Genomic DNA, 21,774 nt, shown 5'->3' with positions numbered 1-21,774 from the left:
GTGAAATGTTCACTGTCTAACTCACTCAGAGTAACAAGGTGTACTAGCATATTCTAAAGTCCGAAGTATTCAGCCAATTCGTGTTTATGAGATATATATAAAATGTTCTGAATGACATTAAAAGAAAGCGAAGCACGGAGAAGAAATCCAGAAAACGATAAAGTTGGTGAATAGATTCATCGATAGAAGATGCACAAATTATTATAGTTCCATTGGATGGTGCATGCACGTACGTGCTATAAGAGCTTTTCAAGTGGCCTAAAATGTCTTAAGAAAATTCAAGCCTAGAAAATGCACAAGAGATCGGTACAAACATGTGACGATATCTGAGACTACTACTAAACTTTCCAACCATAAGATTTGTTGGCAGCAGCTCTCCAAATGTTCGGTTTTGTGTCATTCTCTTCAGTTCTACATAAGATTGGCATCCCAGGTACTCCACCAGTTGACCAATATATTCCTATTTAGGCCTTCCCCTAAAATTTCTTCATTCCACAGAGCCATCTGGGATGAAGACTAGTAAACTCTCATTTCTGATTATATGTTACAACTTCTTGACTCTCCTGGATAATGAATGATGCTCTTTCTGATAAGTTGGGTTCAATCCATTCGCCGAGATACTTAAATTTCTCAGTGCTCTAAATAGTAGTATCTCTCTGTTAGCTTCCTTGATGTTGGTTATATTGATGTAGGTATGGCTTTGCCGATTCTCACAAATACATGGAAAACATCACTGTTTTCGTAAATTCAAACTCTATTATAATTAGCTAGAACGGGTAACTGAGACCGCTCTCCTTCTGAGCTCACGTTGTCGAATTCGATCCCGGCTCAGACCGGCGGTATTTGAAGGAGCTCAGACTCCTTTCGGTAGCCTTACTGGCACATTAAAAGATAACTCAAGTGCCGCGCGCATAGCAAGCTGTCGGTAAGGACAGGCTCTGTTCCCTCAGAACCCTAGCAGTCCTTCTCGCTGGAGACAGCCACTGCTCTGTTAAAGAACAAGGAATTCGTAAACAGCCTCATTATTATTATAAAAATGGGTAAATGGATATCGATGGAACCCAGACCCACAGTATTTTCTAAAGCTGGTTTAACTACAAAGAATTACATAATACGTAGAAAATACTTTTGAAATGTTTAACACATTGAACACTTAAATTAAAGAAAAAATGGACGAAGAATACCGTCCATTTTGGTTCATGTGTGAATTTCGTGAAATAATTTATGTCTCGGAATATCTCACTAATGTAAATCTTTAGTTGACAGAAAACAGGGATTATTGGCGCTGGTAAACATTAAACATAAACGTAAATTTTTCAACGCTACGTGGAAAAAGCATAGAATCATCATATATATTATTTCAGTAGTATGGATTCCTTTTGCGGCGCTCACAAGTAACCGATCGTGACAGAAGGGCATTCAAAAGAAGGAGACTAGGCATGTTCAGTTACGAATTGCACTCTCTTTTTATAAATATCGATAATATCTTCAAAAAGTGAGTTTTAATAAATTGTACGAAGTGTGCGATTTGCAAATACTGTTGCTGTTGCTGCCCACTTCAAATTTTGGCCGTTGGGACGCCTGTTTTATGTTTTTATAATAGGCTACAGTTATCAGTTAAGAAAAGAATGATATGAAAACCAAAAGTTACTTCCGGAACATTCGTCAGTATAATAATGCACTTGTGTTACCTCCGTTCGAGTGGACACCTTAAATGTTAAAAAGCAAATATTACATACAGTTGTAATGAAGACTGTCTAATATTGTACTGCTTTGTGTATTCACCAGTAATTTACCAGGGGCTAATCCACCGAATACTTTATGAACATGCGAGATTTCTCGCACGGGTCCCCTAGTGGATATCATTTTCGCCTGTGAACAGGAAAGAGCGACTACACATTCTTAGTAGCCTCTTACGGCGCGCACGATGGTACAGATAATGTGTCCTCTGACTCCACCCACAGGAGAGATAAAGAGTTCCTAAAATCTGGAAGAAAATGAGTGTATCCAAAGGAGAACTGTGAGAGAATGAAAGACATTCTAGACGTCGTAAAACTACCAATCCAATTTTCACTATCATTAGTCAGCCAAGGGGTGTAGAGGAAGCGTACTGCCTCTTATTCCAAGCCATGGATTCCTTTTCAGGCCAGTTCAGGGTGTAGACCGGGATTCACGAGATTTTCTCAAGCTATGCGTTACAGGGAGAAGGTCCAAAGTGAAAAGATGACACTACCGATATAGTCGAACACTGAGTACCATGGTTACATTGGTATCGGGAATTTGATGTCGACATTTCCGGAGAGACGTTCAGCCCAAAAGCAAATCCACGTTCAAGAAAGAAAAAAAGAAAAGCAGGCAATGATTATCCTTTTCCTAACTTACTTTCTGAGAATGATTTACATTTTATTTTATGCAGACCTAGTATCTCGAGTTAAATTGTGAGACACGCCTTGTAATTCTTCTTCTTGGTTCGAATGGGCCTTTGTACCACGCTTGTTCAGCTGTTGGGCTTGGATCTTTTTTTTTTTTTTGCTAGGGGCTTTACGTCGCACCGACACAGATAGGTCTTATGGCGACGATGGTATAGGAAAGGCCTAGGAGTTGGAAGGAAGCGGCCGTGGCCTTAATTAAGATACAGCCCCAGCATTTGCCTGGTGTGAAAATGGGAAACCACGGAAAACCATTTTCAGGGCTGCCGATAGTGGGATTCGAACCTACTATCTCCCGGATGCAAGCTCACATGGGCTTGGATCCTTGGCCCCCTTACCTTTCTACCTTCCTAGAAGTATCTCTCTGTTAGCTTCTTTGATGTTGATATCGTTCCCGCATTTTCTGCTGGTATAACTTCTTTCTTTCATCTGTCCAGGGGATCCCCTTATTCCGGGGTTTTTCTTGAAATCCATGGAATTCCTTCAGGGCATGTCGTACCGACCGTCTATCGTGAAGATCTGATATTCCCAGTTCTTGAATGTCCTTCTCTGTTTCTGTCAGGCAAGTGCTACGGATCTTTTCGTTCTGCCAGAAAGCGAACCGGCGATTGGTCAGCCTTTTGGGAGGTAATCATACTATATGGCCATGGAAAGCTACTCCCCTTTTCCTATCAAAATCAGAGAGCCCCTCTATATGTTCGTATAGCACGGAATTGTGCCGTCTACAGAATTCTTCATCTTCTTTTACCGCACCTAAGATCTTCCTGAGAATTCTCCTCTCTATGACTTACAGTTTCTCCATCAGACCTCTTCGGTTCAATGAAGCATACAGAGCTTCTGATCGTATGACTGACGTGTAGTGCTTCAGTTTCAAGTTGCGTGACAGGAATTTTTTGTTATAAGTGTTCTTTGTCAGTCGATAGGCCAATTAGAACTTCTTGACTCTCCTGGATAACGATGCTCTTTCTGATAAGTTGGGTTCAATCCATTCGACGAGATACTTAAATTTCTCAGCCCTCTTAATTTTTCTCTTTCTTTTAGTATCTGATTGTTAGCTTTTTTGATGTTGGTGAAGGACCAGGTGTATGTGAAATGTTCCATTAGATTCCTGTTTCATATTTCTCCATAAATTAATGTCGCACTTACTGAGATGTGGAGAACGAACTGGCCATAATTTTCCACTAATTATTCGGCCACTGAACACATTTCTAATTGCTGCCATAGAACTACGTGCCGTGTGGACCGTATCACCGACCTACTGAAGTAGATGTAGTATTCCTCTCTTCCTCAGGGAGCATGTTAAAGAACGGGTGTCCGGTTATCGTTCCGCGGTCAGTGTTTCTTAAGAAAATAAGTGCCCAATCATTCTTCACTAACTATACACCAAAAACACACATTCGTGTCATGAAAAGGCACCGTGTGAATCGTGTGGGGAATTTCACTGTCCCATTGCCGAGTGTTATGAGAATTAATGTACGCACTGATTGTGAGGTGAAAGCAAGCTTCATCAGGCATTATCGAAAACGAAGGATCTAAATCTCCGTCATGCACGGATTACAACTCCCACCTGCAGAGACTCAGACGAGTGATAGAGCCCGCAACGTTTAACTAATGAGGCGGTGAGAATCAAGACAATCCTTATCCACATAAGTGAATGTTCAGAAATCGAGAAAAACTCACATTTCAGTTACGAAAAGTGATTGAAACAGAAACTCTTTCGGGTGAGAAAGGAGGTAAATGTGACTTAACTGCCTGCATGAAAAGTAATCTAGCTCATAAACAACAATATTTATTGAAATAATTAGTTTGTCGAAGGATAGTTTTGCTGCCACAGGAGGAAGATCAGCAGTTTTGCGTGCAAACACATTGGATAAAATGTAGTCCTGAAACTAATACATTAAATTTAGAAATGATAGCGTGTTTAATAACACAGTGATTAAACGTCTATAAATGCAAAATCTATATATTAAAAAATTGATGAAAACTAAAGTCAGTCGGTACGGCCATTCTACCCGGTCGATTTCCTCCATTTTTAACTGAAAGGTATTCATGCACAGATTTGTCATCAGGCACTATAAATCACTTAACTTTCGCCTTCCTCAAACTATTTCATTTTTCCAATTTTTTGTCTCTTTGAAGCTATCATATCTTTGGCTCTAATAGAAGTATGGAGTTCGTTTCGACCAAAGAACACTTAGTGGATCAAGATCGTTCATTTCAGCTCTTAACTATTCAAATTGGTTGATTCTGAGGAAAGTTATGAGTGCACATTCAATTTGACGTCCCGTTTCTTCAACATTTTTTCCTCATTGAAGCAATTACATCTTTCGTTCTAATTGAGGTACGCAGTTCGTTTTGGTCTAAAAACACTCAGCGGATCAAGCGCTTTCTTTTGAGGTAATAATTACTTAAATTTCTATATTCTGAGAAAGGTTATGAGTACATTTGTCTCCATGACGAAGATCTTTCAAGGACTTTTCAACAATTCAGCGCGTAGTGTTGTTCCAAGGAACGTTTAATTCAATTTCTTTGTGTGATGTATTTTCAAGTGTTTTGTTGACATAATATTACATTATATTACCTCAGCAGATCATGTGCTTTATTTCATTAAGTCGGAACTTCGCAAATACATCCGTGAGGATAGTAACGAACAACACCATACTTTGCACATTGCGGGCGGAGCCAGCGGGAAACTGCTAATCTATATATTTTAAAAAGTTATGAAAACTAAAGTCAGTCAGTCCGGCAATTCTATCCGGTAGATTTCCTTCATTTGTGTTTTAACTTAAAGTTATTCATGCACAAATTTGTCATCAGGTACTATAAATCACTTAACTTCCACCTTCCTCAAATTATTTCAGTTTTTCAATTTTTTTGTATCTTTGAAGCAATCATTTCTTTGGTTCTAATTGAGGTACGGATTTCGTTTTGGCCTAAGAACACTCAGTGGATCAGGTTCTTTCATTTCAGCTCTTAACTATTCAAATTGGTTCATTCTGAGCAAAGTTATGAGTACACATTAAATTTGACGTCCCATTTCTTCAACATTTTTTCTCATTGAACCAATCATATCTTTCGTTTTAATTGAGGTACGCAGTTCGCTTTGATCTAAAAACGCTCAGTGGATCAAGCGCTTTCTTTTGAGGTAATAACTACTTACATTGGTAGATTATAAGAATAGTTATGAGTACATTTGTCTCCATGACGAAGATCTTTGAAGGACTTTTTAATGGTTCGGCGCGTAGTGTTATTCCAAGGAACGTTTAATTCAATTCCTTTGTGTGATGTATTTTTAAGTGTTTTCTTGACACAATATTACATTCTATTACCGCAGCAGATCATGTGCTTTATTTCATTAAGTCGGAACTTTGCAAATATATCCTTGAGGATAGTGACGAACAACACCATTCATTGTACATTGCCGGCGGAGCCAGCGAGAAACCGCTAGTAATACTTAACAATCAAAAAGTAAATGTCCAGGTAGTTTACGAAAACACAAACAGATTTCAAAATTTGTTACAAAACCAAATCGTCGAATTCAGGCACAATCTCTTCGGTTGTTCCTTCTACCACTTCAGACAATTACATTTCTATATTAATTAGTTCCGCTATGTCTCTCCACTCTTTCTCAGAATGTTCCACAACTGTTTGTCAACAAGACTAATCTTGATTTCTTCTCTGCAGATACATTTACAATTCAGTCTGCGATAATATTTTCAATATCCGTTTCTCGTTTCAGGAGTGACTTTTTCACGCAAATATAACTGTTATAATAGATTTCACCTCTAACCAAAGTATTCCCCACATCACATTTAGTAAGAACCAGTCTCTTACATACAGCAAACTTAAAAAGCCACTGACTGGTAGGCTTTAACGTGGTTTGCACAGACTCTTCCCAGTTATGAACTGGGCCTTCTATGCCTAAACTTTTTACATTATGGTGCACTTGCTTTTAATGATCTTTTCAGTTCTAAATACACTGTCGTAGGGCAGGAAGGAATGTCTAACTACGGGATATACCACTTCAATTTTAGTTAAAGCTAGTGGGACCTGGGGTTTGAAACAATTTCTTGAGCATGCCAACCATAGTTGAATTTTTATTTTTCCCACGACGCTCATAACAGCACAGTCTAAGGGATGTCATATTTTCTAAATATAATGAACACAGACTGTCATGAAGTGACGAAGAAATTATATTATGTCTTTCGTTCTCTAACAAAGAATAGATGATTACTCCATTCTTGTTTTGTGGGGAAGAAGAAAAACCTTTGCAAATCGTGAAATTGCACTGATAGAGCAGTCTACTCTAGTACGCCGATTTATCTGCAAACTTTGGGAGTAATATTTTTTTTCTGAAAGTCAGAACTGGTAACTTGGAGTCCATCATAGGCATATTTCCCTTTCAGTTTATAATATAATGTTTGATAACGTAATTTGTGTACCCTGAGTCTTACCATGGCTTCAATATTACTCTTGCTACCAGGGAGTTCTGAAGATATTTGTGATTTTAACTGAATGCAAGTTGAACATGCATCTGTTGCTGGGGACTGTAAACTAATGTTAAAATGGTGGGCAAAAATATCGCAAAAGAAATGATAAAGTACTTCGTGAATGGACTCATGAGGAATGTTATAAGCTCCCCACAGTTTATTGACGCTCAAGTGAGTCAGTAAGTTAGGGGCAGGTGATTTTTGCATGATTGTAGTGAGGATGGACTGGCTTGAGTAGCTTTATATATTCAATAAGAGACGATCTTTTTGAAGCAATAGTTTTGAACGGCGAGTTTCTTTTGGTGACTCGCCTGTTGGTAAGTGTATACGGTTAAGTCTTTGAACTCTGAACCGCGATACACCCAGTATGGAGATAAATGATTTAGCAAACACTTGCATTTGTCCCTCTTTTGTTTTAACATAGTACCTACTGCTCATTGATTTTCTTGAATTATTTTCTTTCTTTGCTCATGATCTCTTTGGAATTGCTTGGACTGTATGTGTTTAGAACAAACCATGCTGGATGACTTTGCTTTATGTATTGTAAAAGGCCTGATGAAAGCGACGAATGTCTTGCATTTTCAATAAAGAGCACCGCAAAGTGTTACTCTTGTGATCACATGTCGGAAACTGCGGGAGAGACTTTGACTTCTACTTGAAATATAAAAACATTAGAAAAATGTTGGCTGCGCTGAATTATCTGCCATAATAATTGTATAAAAGAGGGTGTAATTTCCTATAATGATAAGTAATTCGGTTAATCTAAAATTAAATACTTACCTTGCTTCTTTCCTTTCTGTTCTTGCCCACTTGGTTGTGTCACGTTTCCTTTTCCAGCTCCTGTCATCTTCCGCTTCTGACATTGTTAAATTGTCCTAAATGAAGAAAACCCTATTTTTCCAACGCAATGAGTAACAATAACAGCATTCATCAAATTCCTCAGTTTAACTTGTGTCTTGTTAAAAACTATTGCAAGAAGGAAACAGTGTGTGTCTACCAACCAGATAAACAATCATGGACAGTAAGTGTGTTCAGAAACTGTTTTACAGAATAGAAAGTCATTACGAATTAATTGTCTCCTGTTCGTAACAAGAGTAACATCAATATGGACAAGGGTAGTTTGAAAATTAACCATTCCCAATCTCAAATGGCGTCAAAAGGATAAGGTTATAAATTGTTCAAAGTGGATAAGGAGAATATTGAAGCAAAACATTGCATGGATAGAGAGAATTTTGAAACCAAACGCATTTCCGAAGCTCGTTTTCCTGTAGGATATAAGGCAGTTTGGGCACTATCTGACTTCATTTTCAGATGCAAGGAAAGCAGCATACTTGGAATCCACAGTTAATTAAGGTACAGCATATTTGCTGGATGTGAAGATGGGGAAAAAAGTCTACCTTCAGGGCTGCCGAAAGAAGGTTCGAACCCACTATATTCCGAATGCAAGCTCACAGCTGCGCGCTCCTAACCGCACGTCCAACTCGCTGGAGATCTTTTCATGTGGTCATGAGGGTATTTAGGGGTTGTAGTAAGAATGTAAGGGAGAGGGCGTATAAGTCTCTGGTAAGATCCGAGTTAGAGTATGATTCTGATGTGTTGTACCCTCATCAGGATTACATGATTCGAGAAATGGAAAAGAACCAATAGAAAGGAGCACGACTTGGGTGATTTCCGACAAAAGAGTAGTAGTGCGAACTTTGGGCTGAGAAGACCTGAAAGTAAGGAGACGAGCTGCTCGACCAAGCTGTCAGTGGACAGATGGCTTGGAATGTCATTAGTAGTGGAATAAGTTTGAATGGAGTTTTTAAAATAAAGGAAGATCACAAAACGGAGGTAAAGTTGGAATTCAAATTCAGGTAAATATTGGTTTATAGGAACGAGAACTAGGGATTGGAATAATTTATTAAGGGAAATGTTTGAAAAATGCCAAACTTCATTGGAATCATTTAAGAACTGACAACGAATCTGCCACCTGGGCGACAGTCTTAAATGCAGATCAATGGTAATTGATTGAATGATACATATCTGGAAATCGTTTGCAATATTTCCGCACTCACCTATCATAAAATTTGTTTCTTTTAGGTACGTTTCAGTTCGAGAATAAACACTCGCTGCTTTATGGATGATTGTTACTGTGCAATTTACTTTATAATCGCAGTCAGTGTGCTTATCAAGTAACTCATGTGTACAGAGCTTTACTAACGACCGAGTCTTACAGGACATAGGATGGGACAAAGAAGCTGTTTTCTCCTTGCTCGTCCCTCGAGTGTGCCATAAATTCTTCTTTGGTGATAACTGAACAAATACATTTCTTGTAGGTTTGTTCTATTTAACTTTATTTTTGCGTAATGAGCCACCAGTAGTTCACATTACTGACACGGGAATACAGATTTATGTAGTTGCTGCGGTCCTATCAGTCCTTGGTTCGTTAACCGTAGAAATAGCTCTCTCATTAGTTCTGTACGAGAATTCAGCCATTTGTCAAGAGGGACTGCTGGCTTGTTAATGTTTATTGAGTACGGCTGACCAGCGCCGGAGTGCAAAGCTTTTATCGGTCACCAAACTCAAATGTATCTGACAGTCCAGTGACGCCTTCCATTGTTGCTCGTTATAACAAGATTAGAAATGGTCTCGCTCAGCGGACGACAATATTTTACATTTGTGATCCTATCAGAGGTTTTATTAGCTCTAACAAAACTGTGGGCTTCTGATGTTGGGGATTATGGTGAAAAGTATCGTACTCTTCTGAGAGTCGTTCTGCAATGTCATTCTGATCTGAAATATTATCGTGTTTTCTACTAAGAGGCTTCAAACGCTAAAACTCGAAAATTCCTACATTGTTCCATTATTATTCACCAAAAAAATTTACAATATTTTGATCTTTTTCTATATAGAGCTGTGTAAAAATGTATGGATGTATGTATGCATGTGTGTGTGTGTATTCTACATCTCTTCCTAAAGCACTCGAGCAATTTCAACCAAACTTGGTACTCTTATGACAAACAGTGTGAGAATAAGACTCCTGGGAGTGAGTGGTGAAGGGGTAAGTTATGAAAATAATGGAAAATAATGCCCAATCAATAGTTTTCGCGATCGCTGAGATGAACTGTGACACTCTGGAAGCCGTTCAAGTCCTTGTTCAGTGCCCGTCATCATGCTGGTTGAGAATGAATGTCCAAAATGACCGAGATTATGGATTTATGAGTTTACGTTACTGTATACCTCTTAAGAAAACTTGATATACATATGACACTATCTGAAGAAAGATATTCTGTGGGGTTAAAACACGTCTAGGGGCGGGGATGGCATGAAAAACTGATCGAAAATGACCAGTATTAGCGTCAAATCCATACTTTTCGGAATTGCTGAGACGAATAGTGGAATTCCGAATGTCCTAGGGGAGGGGGCAACATGTCTAAATTATTTAGATGGACCTATATTACTGTAGAATTAATAGTTTCTGGGGTCACTGAAATGAATTGTGACACACTGTATGGCGTTTATGGCCACGTGGTGTAGGGGTAGCGTGCCTGCCTCTTACCCGGAGGCCCCGGGTTCGATTCGCGGCCAGATCAGGGATTTTTACCTGGACCTGAGGGCTGGTTCGAGATCCACTCAGCTTACGTGATTAGAATTGAGGAGCTATCTGACGGTGAGATAGCGGCCCCGGTCTAAAAAGCCAAGAATAACGGCCGAGAGGATTCGTCGTGCTGACCACACAACGCCTCGCAATCTGCAGGCCTTCGGGCTGAGCAACGGTCGCTTGGCAGGCCAAGGCCTTTCAAGGGTTGTGGTGCCATGGGGTTTGGTTTGGTTTGTATGGTGTTTATGTCCAATTTCAGCTTCCATCCCCATGGGGTTTGAGAAGGGTGTGCAAAAGGAAATGTCTAATATGACCGATACTAGAGTTGAATCCACAGTTTTCAGGGTCGCTAAGCTGATTGGTGACAGTCCGAACGACAGTTGGAACCGTGTATATGTACATATCTATAGCGTGTTGAATAAATGCATACATTATAAGTTACTTTTACACATATTTTTAACCCTAGAAATGCAGAATGTTCTTCCCTAAATGCCAGGCAATTTACCTATGCATTGCACATTTTTTATTTAAAGAAATTTAGTCACGCGTAGTTAGATTTTACTTAGACATGCAGCACACTATATTACTCAGAAAAATGTAATTAAAACTTTAATTAAAATGCTCATGTATTAGATTATTTACTTATCTGGTAATTATCAGGCGATCAACATTTTAAAAAACTAAGTTTTTGTTTTTCGCAAATTTAACTTCACCATTAATAATAAAAACGCTCATTTTAAAAAATCAGTATACAAAAAACACGCAAAATCGTCTTTAAAAAATTTATGTTCTCAAAGGTAAACACAGAAATAAAAGCAAAACATAATTAAAAGTTCCGAGCGCACACAGTTCCGTCAGACGCCGAGCACTCGGGCCTCATAAGCAGGGTGTCATGGAGACAAATAGCCTTACACTTTGCATTAGTTCAATTATTCGGTATTTAAAGTTGTATTTGATAGGGAATCATATGCATCATAATTACAAAATAACATACAAACAGGAAGACGTCCTACAATAAGACATTGTAGAAGCTAGCAGGACTTGATGAATGGAACAACCTCTTCATCCGCTCTGTATAAGACCGGTATCCCTCCATGCAATCTTTACTTATTTATTGAGAATCAGCAACATCGTAACGCCGAATTACAAATATTCGAGCTATGTACAATAGATATTAATCTAAAACGAAAGATATATAAATATTTACAAAGGACACAAATATACACAATAAAAACTGTGCAATCCTACATGATGCATATTTACATAAACAACGATACTAGCAAAGGAAATATATTTACAGTAAATACAGGAGCAGAAACAGGAAAGAAAAGAAAAAAGAAAGAAAAAGAAGGAAAATTAAGTTATATGAGAAATATCATGACAGAAGGAAGGAAACGTTACGAAGATATCTAGGTTCTTGTTCATAGATAAACATTGCTGGAGTAGGTACAGGAAAGAACTTTTGGATGAGAGAAAGCCGGAAGTAAGGAATAGTGAATAGGGTCTTCATTCTGGTTCTACGGGATGGGACGTGGAGGGGGAATAACGAAACTAATTCTGGAGACCTAAATAGACCACTAGCTGCTTTGTATAGCAGCTTTACGTCGGCTACTTTCCTCCGAGCTGAAAGAGTCTTGAGTTTCAGTTCCCCAAGCACTTGGTTAGTACTTAAGTTGGGACATGCAGGGACTGGCTCTGACGATAGTACAGAAAAAATGACTGTACACTGACAAGGTGGCTGAGATTTGAAGAAGCAGAATCTTTTGAGACATACTTCTAGTACGGTCTAGACTGTGCCACAGTTACATAGATTGTTCCTGCAGAAACATCACCTGTCCGTTGAATGCTTCCACATTCCTTGAACAGTCTTGCTGACGGAAACCAGACACTCCCGCAAATGGATTTACTGATTAGTTCATGGTTTCGCGGGTTTGCCTCCAGCAATTCACATGCCCATTCCACCCCTGGGCCAGTCCTGTTGTCCAAGAGCTGTGCCGCTTCTTCTGGACCTTAGCTCATTCAGAGGTAAATACTGAACGTCTGCATGTAGAACAATATAATTATATTTAGAGAATATATGTATTATATTCTGAATTATATTCCAATCATATATTCCAATGATTGCTATTCGCAGTACCCAGGAGTGCTAACTCATCAGTCTGATAGGTGATGGTGGCGAAGATTATTATTTTAAGAGGAAGTACAACCGAGCATCCATCCTCTTTTAACACTAATCAGAGAGTACAAAGGAAGAGTTCCAATACTTCTAAAATGAAGGTATCGCCAAAAGGAAAGGAAGGGCTGTAACGGGTAAGGGGATCGATTGTAAACAGCCGTACAGTTTACGGGTATGGAAAGATAGAACTCAGATCTTGTAGACTGGTCATGATAGGACCTGAGGTAAGGAAAAGTGAATACAGATCATTCTCAGGGTCTCAGCCATAATAATTCCTAATTTAGTCACTGAAGTAGAGCAGGATATGATTTTTTAGACTCTTACTTAAAAGGAATATAGGATTTTACTGGTACCGACAATAATAACTTGCGTTTCAGCACCATCAGCCGTATTACTCATTACTTAGTGTCGCGACCCCATTGTTTTGTCTCTAGAGAGCAAGATGCTTCACAAAGTGTCGCCATCCAACTCCATCTTCAGCTTTCTTAGGACGTTCTGAAGAGGAAGGCCGGTTATCTTCCTAGCATGATCTACCCACCTGCTTGCTGTCCTTCCACGCGGTCTTCTGCCTTCTATGATATACTTTTCCAGGTTGTCTCCATCCCTCCTTAAGGTATGTCCAAGGAACTGAAATATTCTTTCTCTGATACGTGTAGAGAGACATTTCACTATTTTCAGCTCTTTAATGATGGACTAATTTGTTCTCTTTTCGGTCCAAGCTACACGTATCATTCTAGGCCAACACCACATCTCAAAGTCATCGATGTGGTCTTTGTCCTTATCCTTGACGGTCCATGTCTCACAACCGTAAAAGAACACGGAAAATACTAGTGCTTCAACCAATCGAATCTTCCTGATTTTGGATATTACCCTGTTCTACCAGATATTAGTTAGTTTACTCATGGCTGCACGTCCAAGGACAATACTCCTCTTTATCCCTTGCTCGCAATTACCTGCGTCACTTATACATGACCCAAGGTATACAAGGTCATTACCCAACTCCAGTCCCTTTAATCGACCTGCGAGGTGCACTTGATTTCCACGATCAATCATCATGAGTTTGGTCTTCTTGAAATTGATTTCTTATACGGTACGTAAATGAGACTTGCATCCTTTACTCTCACAAGTAAATCTGCAAGCTCATCTTCACTACTGTCAATGAGTGTGGTGTCGTCAGAAAAACACAAGTTGTTGATTTTTTTGTCCAGCAATTTAGATACCACCAGACCAACCATCAAGCGTTCTTCTCATGATGTGCTCGGCATAGATATTGTATAGCTGGGGAGACAATACACAGCCTTGTCTTACGCCTTTGAACTTGCGTTTAATTTTGGTATATTAATAAACTGCTGTTATTTGCATTGAATAAGAAGTTCTCAGTACTCCGCTGTTCATTCACTGTGAAATGTATGTAGTCGTTTGTTAATATATTGAAATTTTGATCTTGGAAATTAGCCTCTTTGGCAAATCAGCTCTTCAGTTAGAATTCCTAACATTCCTTAAATATCAGTTATTGCTGCACAAATTCAAGCTACAACATTTATCACTGATGCTTTGACGGAATAGGCCTAGCAGTACAACACTTCTCGAGGAAACACGTGGACGTAAGCTCAGTGGGTTCATAAAGTAAATCGATATAACAGTCCAACAGTGACGACTCGTGAATTTATAATTTAACCTACCGTTAGAACTGAGGATACTGAAGGTAGAGGAATTACTTTGATAGATTTTGGGTTCCTTCTATCCTCATGGTGATTAGGACTGTTACTACTGATCCTTCCAGTGACTGTTACCGTAAGTTCTTAAAAAGCTTTTTTTCGATTTTAATCTCCTTTCGATGTTAGTTGTGAACTATCTTGTGACGTCGCTTGTAGCAATGCCAGCAAGATTCTACTTCCTCTTCTCGTTCTTCTTATTCTTATTCTCCGCCTTTATCTCAGCCTTATCCCGTGTAATACAGGGTCGGCGATACCTTCTCTAATTTCCTTCTTCCACATGTTCCTATCCGCAGCTTCCTCTTTCTCTCTCCAGTCTTCCGTTTTCTTGTCCCTCCATCTCAACATTGTCCGTATTGGCTTCCATTTACCACAAGTTTTCCTCATACACTCCTCCACTCGTCACTGCACTTGGACATACCATCGGATTCGCCTTCCCGGAGTTTCTTTTACTGTATGTTTTCATTTCTTATTTCATCCTCTCCGGTGACCCCACAAATCCAATATAACATCCGCATGTCTGCCACTTCCAACTTCATTCCTTGGACCTTAGTAATGAGCCACGTTACCGCGCCATACGCCATATCTGGACACACTGCTGATTTGTACACCTTCGCTTTCAGTCTGCAGCTCACCTTCTTTGCACAGAATACTCCGCTCGCAGTTTAATCAGCCACATTTTATCCCATGTTGTATTTCATCCTCCTGCTCACCATCTCCTTTTAAGCATAACTTCAGGTATTTTGATGTGGATGCCACTGGCAACTGCACTTCTTGGAGCGCAACCCAAAGGCCCTCTTTCTTAGCACTAGTCATATATTCTGTTTCGTTTTTACTCTATTAATTCTCATGTCTCTCTCTTCTAGGGATTTTATTTTTCCTCCAACTATCCTTCCTATTGATTTTTACTTGGTTCACGTAACACTACACCATCAGAAAACAGCATGCATCAAAGTGCTGGATTCGTCGCAGTTTGCACATTCACATCCACAACCACGTTAAATACTTATGGGCTGAGGGCTGATCCCTGGGGTAAACCAACTCTTACTGGGAAGCTCGCAGTCCTTCCTACACTACTTCTCACTTGTGTCACTACTCCTCCGTATAATACCTTCACTAATTGTAGAGGTCATCCGAAAATTTGTGTAACGTAACGCGATAAAATGCGTAACGTCAGTGACGTCACATTAGTCCTTGGTCGCCAAAGGTGCTGCGCCTACTATTTAGTTCCTTTGACGTGGAGTTGTAATTCTCCTTGATACAACATTGAGTTTAATTTATGGAAAGACATATTCACAATCATTAGCTTTTCGCAAAGGGAAACGTTTCTTTTTCAAGTATTCCTTTCAGTCGAACGCAACTCTATATCTCAAGTCTGGGAACCCGATCATATGCCAGCAAGACAGTGAACTGAATCCCAGGTAGTCGGCATTAGATGACTTCCAACAATCCTGCACTCACGTTTAGAACTATATAGACCTGCTTTACATGAGCCGACTTGCACCATTCCAAGCAGGCATGTATTTTTTAGATAGTGAATTCATCATCATATTGATGGTTAGATAATGAACTAAGAGAGAAATGAAGCGAACGTTGGTACTCCATCTGAGAATCACACCTCACCGTATGGGTGTTTTAGGAGGATTGTGTACTGTTTGCACCAAGATATAACGTCAAATCCCATGAGGATAGAATAATTACAAAAAGGGGAAGTATAAATTAGCTCCGTTAGTTATGCAAACAACATTATATGCTGTGTCGCACAATGCTGACCTGATTGGAACCAAACAGCAACGCTGCAAAAATGGCATGCAATGAAGGGAAAAGCAAATATTTTTCCATTTAATTCTTTATATAAACTGTCGCTTGTATACCTAAACGTGACATACGCGGAATTAAATTCTGCTGCTAAATCATTCTCCATGTTGTCAGTAGCATAATAATTTCACCGATACTGGTAGTGTGTTTCTCGTGTACAGTTCTTGCGTTCCACAGTAGCAACTTGTAGCCTGAAGGACCCATTGTGACTATTTTAACAGTAGTTTGTAATGAACTGAGATCTCTATTGCTAGTACGTTAAATCTTTTACTCAGAAGGATTTTAACTTGCGCCAATGAAATCTTGCTGGTTTTTAGAAGCACAATTCACTCATTTTGTATGTTTATATTACTATTATTACTAAGAAACAAATTTAAATTGGGACATGTCCCGGTGGGAAATTTGCTAACGGTAGTATAATAACGAGGTGAATTAAAACATGCGAAAATAACATATAATTCTATAAAAATCAAATATTGCAAGAAATTTCATCGCATCAAGAAATTTAATGATAAGGAAAGAATATTAAAAAGGAAGTACGTTAAAACAAGAAACAAAAACTTCACAATTAAAAACAACAAGCGATCTAAAAGAAATTAATAAGAAATTTTCGGAGAATAACTGTAAAGTTTAATACGAAATATTCCATTACAAGTAGTGAGTGTTCCACAGTAATAGTTACAAGTCAATCACACACAAATTCGCACATAACATAAATACTTCGAATGCCGTAACTCTATTACTTACAGTAGATTGGGTGCTACAATGACTTAGGCCTACGTTGTAAATACTACACCATCATATAGAAATTCACTCACAGCACAAATATTCTCAACCTCTTACCACGTTTTGATCTATTATGGGCTACGGCGTTTCAAACTGGCTCCTTTAATTTTAATGTAGTACTCCCGCATTCGTTCCCAGTGTTGTAACGTTATCTCAGTGTACACATTTCTTGATTTTAGCTTCGAGTTTTCTTGGCAACCCTGGTGTGCTTCAAGTATTTTTCTAAGTTGACCATACTAGTGCAAGCCTTTATGTGTGTTACGCATTTCTTTCAGATCTCCTCGACCTTCAGGGAACTAGACTCCGTCGGTATTCTGGTTAGTCACTACTACATTAACCGATTGCATGCCGACAGAGTATACCTCAACGGTACAAGTTAAAGGTGGCAGACGGTTCCTACAAGCTCTTGTTGGATGCGTATTTGATTGAACATACTGTTTCAAATATAAGTGACAGTTATTTGAAGCATATCCAGCGTGGTTCTGAAATACGTGAAAGAGATAATCAGAAGAGGATTCAGTTGCGGATGAAGATTCCATTCCTAAAGAAGATAAATTATAACGATGCCATTTCAGAAGCTTGTTTCCAAAATGTTGTAAATCGAAAATAATTAATTTATAGAAGGGCCTGAAATTTCAATTGGATTAATTATAGCACTTGTATTGTATTCAGGTGGAGTAAATGAGTAAATGCATTATTATACAAAGTATTTCTGTTAAACTTTTGGGGTATATTCAAGAAAAAGGGATGTATTTGCTTTGGTACTATTTGGCACTGAAACTCTAAGTACTTCCACATGAAAGTCATGAATTTAACTGCAGTCATCAGAAAATCGACTGTATTTAAATATACAATGATGAAAATTTATTTACAATGAAGGCACAGATTAGTAAAATAATATTAAATGAAATAATCGAGCACAACAATGTTAATTATAAAAAGTGTTCTGTTGTTGCTGGTCACATGATCCGGGAATAGCTCCTCATTGGTTTCATGGATACGTTATCATTTGACCAGTTCACCTCGTGGGATTTGGTACTTATTGGCATCAAACATAATTTTCAACGCCCTCACTGAGGTGGATTTGGACCGTTCTGATGTTTTTTGTTCACTCTACAGAGCTTTCTACTAACGTTTATTCTCGATCATCATCATCATCACAATTTTGATTTTTTTTTTTTGATTTGGTGTTTTTTGAAAATAATATTCTCATTTTACATTAGATGTTACAGCGACGGAATGGGTGATTTTAAATTTAAATGAACTGTGTGCCATACAAAATCTGGGGAGTACTTTTAAGATTAAAAGCGTGCCTTGATTAAATTAGTAACACTTGTTTTGCTGTCTTCAATAGTTCATGACTTATTGCGCCAGTTACATTTCATTCCTCCAGTACACTAGCACTTCTAGAAGAGTCTAACAACAAGTATATCTCAAAGTCAACCTCGAGGTAATAATAATAATAATGAAATGAAATGAAATGTCGTATGGCTTTTAGTGCCGGGATATCCCAGGACGGGTTCGACTTGCCAGGTGCAGGTCTTTCTCTTTCACGCTCGTAGGCGACCTGCGCGTCGTGATGAGGATAAAATGATGATGAAGACAACACATACTCCCAGCCCCATGCCATTGGAATTAATCAATTAAGGTTAAAATCTCCGACCCGGTCGGGAGTCGAACCCGGGACCCTCGGGACCAAAGGCCAGCAAACTAACCGTTTAGCCATGGAGCCGGACAACCTCGATGTAAAGATCATCAACAAGGATAATCCTTGTGGCTAAACGACAAGCAATGGAATATGCCTATAGCATCAGAATATTACCCTGACATGCATCGAAGTAGCGAAGAAATGAGTGATAGTGAACTAATTTTAAATCTACTTTTTTCAACACATGGTGAGTTTCAGTAAGCAGCAATATTTTGAAGTCTTAAGAGATAAAAGTGAACTATATACTTTTTTTTCAATAATGATAGTTTACTCTCAGGATGTTTATTTTCATTCTGCAATGTCTCCCTCCAGTGTATATTTTAATTTATTTAATTCAAATCATGAATTTTTACCTGGTGGGGACGTAAGTCCGTTTGCGTTGTAATACATACAGCAGGAATATTCAGCCTGGGGAGGCCACAACCCGTTCTACAGCAACGATAACAGGTGTCCTTGCACTGGAATGGGTAGGAGTAAAGTCGGCAACTTGTTCGTCCTCGCCGTTAAGTGGCTGTGGATACCTTTCAGGCGCTCTAAATGGCGATATGGTCGGACTTGCGTCGCTGCCAAATATTTGCATTCAATTTTTGGAAGTACATACATTTTTCAAATAGGCCTACATAATATAATACTTATATCGTAATGATTTGCACCCATTTATATGTACCCTTCGTCGAACGGCAGCTATGGCTAAATAAATAGTACCATAAACTCTGAGTCCAATTAAACTTCTCATCTTCTTCAATATCTGCTTGACACTTCGTAAACGTTCCTCGTAAGTCCTATCTTCTCCTGGGCCTACGGGAAAGTCGACACTGTAACAAGGCCATCAATCGTAACAGCTGCCAGATGCTGGTTGCCCTATTGACGTATTGCCAATCATTCGTGTGGCCGCTGGCAAATCAACAAATTGCGAGTCGTCTATTGCGGTACCAATTTTGGATCATAACCAAAGGCTTGCGGGCTTGTGCAATCATTCACCGGAGAGGTGGGTTTCTATACGGGCCCCACCGTCAGTTCACAAGTCGGCCGACATTTACTAAAGGTAACTGGCTTAGTGCTAACGAGGCAAAAACAACACCAACCAGTACTCTCAGAGTAAAAATATCTGTCATTTGAGAGGATTCAATATTTCATATAAGTTCGTATGAAAATAACAGAGTGTAACATAGAAGAAGAAGAAGAAATCAAAATTATAAGAACGTATGGAAACAGGTGCTGCCTTTTTCTTAAAACTATACTTCGAAATCATTGTCGAAAAACTAACACTCAGGATATACAGACAAATTATACTCAATAAATAAATCCTGAAAGCAACCAGAAGATGTAGTCAATTCGATGGAGACTGGAAATAGTGTGGTTTCAAAACATACGCAACTGGAGTGTCCAGTAGGAAAAGAAGAAAATCTCCATAAATCTTAAATATGCGCAATCCTTTGTTTCTAAAACCAGCATGAGCACTGTGTAGATGAGTGCTGCCTTGAGCCTGTCTAGAAGCAAGCCTCCTGCTATCATGCTATCTTGTGCGGTTGTCATCCTTCTCAAGCAAAAGGTGGCTAAGTACAACAGAGGACTGCGTTCATTATGATGAACACCAATAAAGAATGAGTTAAGCTATGAGAGTGGCTGGACAATTCAGCGATAAGAAGCAAAACAGACGTACATTAGTATTACTATTGTTAATATTATTATTAATACGTTCTACCCACATTTTCTTCATACTTTTACTCTGGGCTTTCTTTCTGTCTTCAGACCAGGTTGTTCCAGACTTCTTCTTTGGTCTTACCTCTCGGTCAACTTGTCATTTGTGAATTTTGGATCTGAAGGTTACCCTGCTTTGGACATCTGCTAGTGTAATTCCTGCCTGTTCCAAATCGGTTTTGATTTCGACCAACCATTTCATTGTGTCTGTTATAGCTCTACTTCTATTTTTATAGAATTCGACTATTTGTTTGGTAAGTCTGTCCCGTTGGATTCTTTTAATATGCCCATAGAATCTTAGCCTGCGTTTCCTAATGTCACTGTGAGTATTTGTGCATTGTTTGATTTCCTGTCTGCCTCTAGGTTGGTATTGTTCCATTGATGAGTTCTCGGCCTAGAATTTCTCTTGTGATTTTGCGTTCCTTTTCTCTCAATGTTTTAAAAGTCTGCTTTCCTCTTTAAAATTAGCGTCTCTGATCCATAAAGACATTCTGGTTTAATGACTGTATTGTAATGTCTTAGTTTTGTGTGCCTGGAGAAACATTTTTTATTATAGACATTTTGGGTTATTAGATATGCGTTTCGCGTCTTTTTAAGTCTAATTTAATTGGCTTTTGTTATTATTATTATTAAAATTATTATTGTTATTATTATTATTATTCGAGTTTCCTATGCCTGAGGAGTCCTGAACTCATTTCTGGATTTTCTCATTCGGGTGCCGGCACCTTCGTCCTTTGACCGTCAGATTTCTACCGCTTCTGCTCTGTTGGACATTACAATTACTACACCAATAAGGATGTACCTGCCGGATACCAAACTTAGGGAATACACGGAGCAGGGTAGGTCACTCAGCCGAGAGAAGCTGCAGCTGCACCAGTGGCGACACTGATAAGTGGCACAACAGTTGAGGTTGGAGAGCCTCTAACAGGTAGTAGCAATTCGGCTTCAAAGGCGGAGTTGGCATGCTGTGACAAGGAAAACGACAACCATAAGAATACGTTTTCACCTATGATCTGGGGTGAATCGTGGCCTATGGGAATTCTGGATTACAGTGAAGCGGATATAGGATCAATGTGTCGAGAAGGTACGGGGTGAGTGACATTCATTCAGGACACAACGACTCCGTCACTCCAGCGAGTGCGATGACAAACAACTGGAATGCATTGTGATTACGGACCGCACTGTCACATCAAATATCCTGTCTCAGAATTTCAGGCACACAGCGCATCATTGTGTGTCTCAATTCATGGTTCGTCGCCGTTTGGCTCAGCGTAGCATCTTGTCCAAGCACCTATTGCAGCAGTTGCCTCTGACTGCACCTCACAGGCACCAGAGGCGTGCATGAAATGTCGGGCCTTAGAGACAAAT

The sequence above is a fragment of the Anabrus simplex genome, chromosome 6 (genome assembly GCF_040414725.1).
Source record: "Anabrus simplex isolate iqAnaSimp1 chromosome 6, ASM4041472v1, whole genome shotgun sequence".
Lineage (NCBI taxonomy): Eukaryota > Metazoa > Arthropoda > Insecta > Orthoptera > Tettigoniidae > Anabrus > Anabrus simplex.
This window is presented reverse-complemented; position numbering follows the sequence as displayed.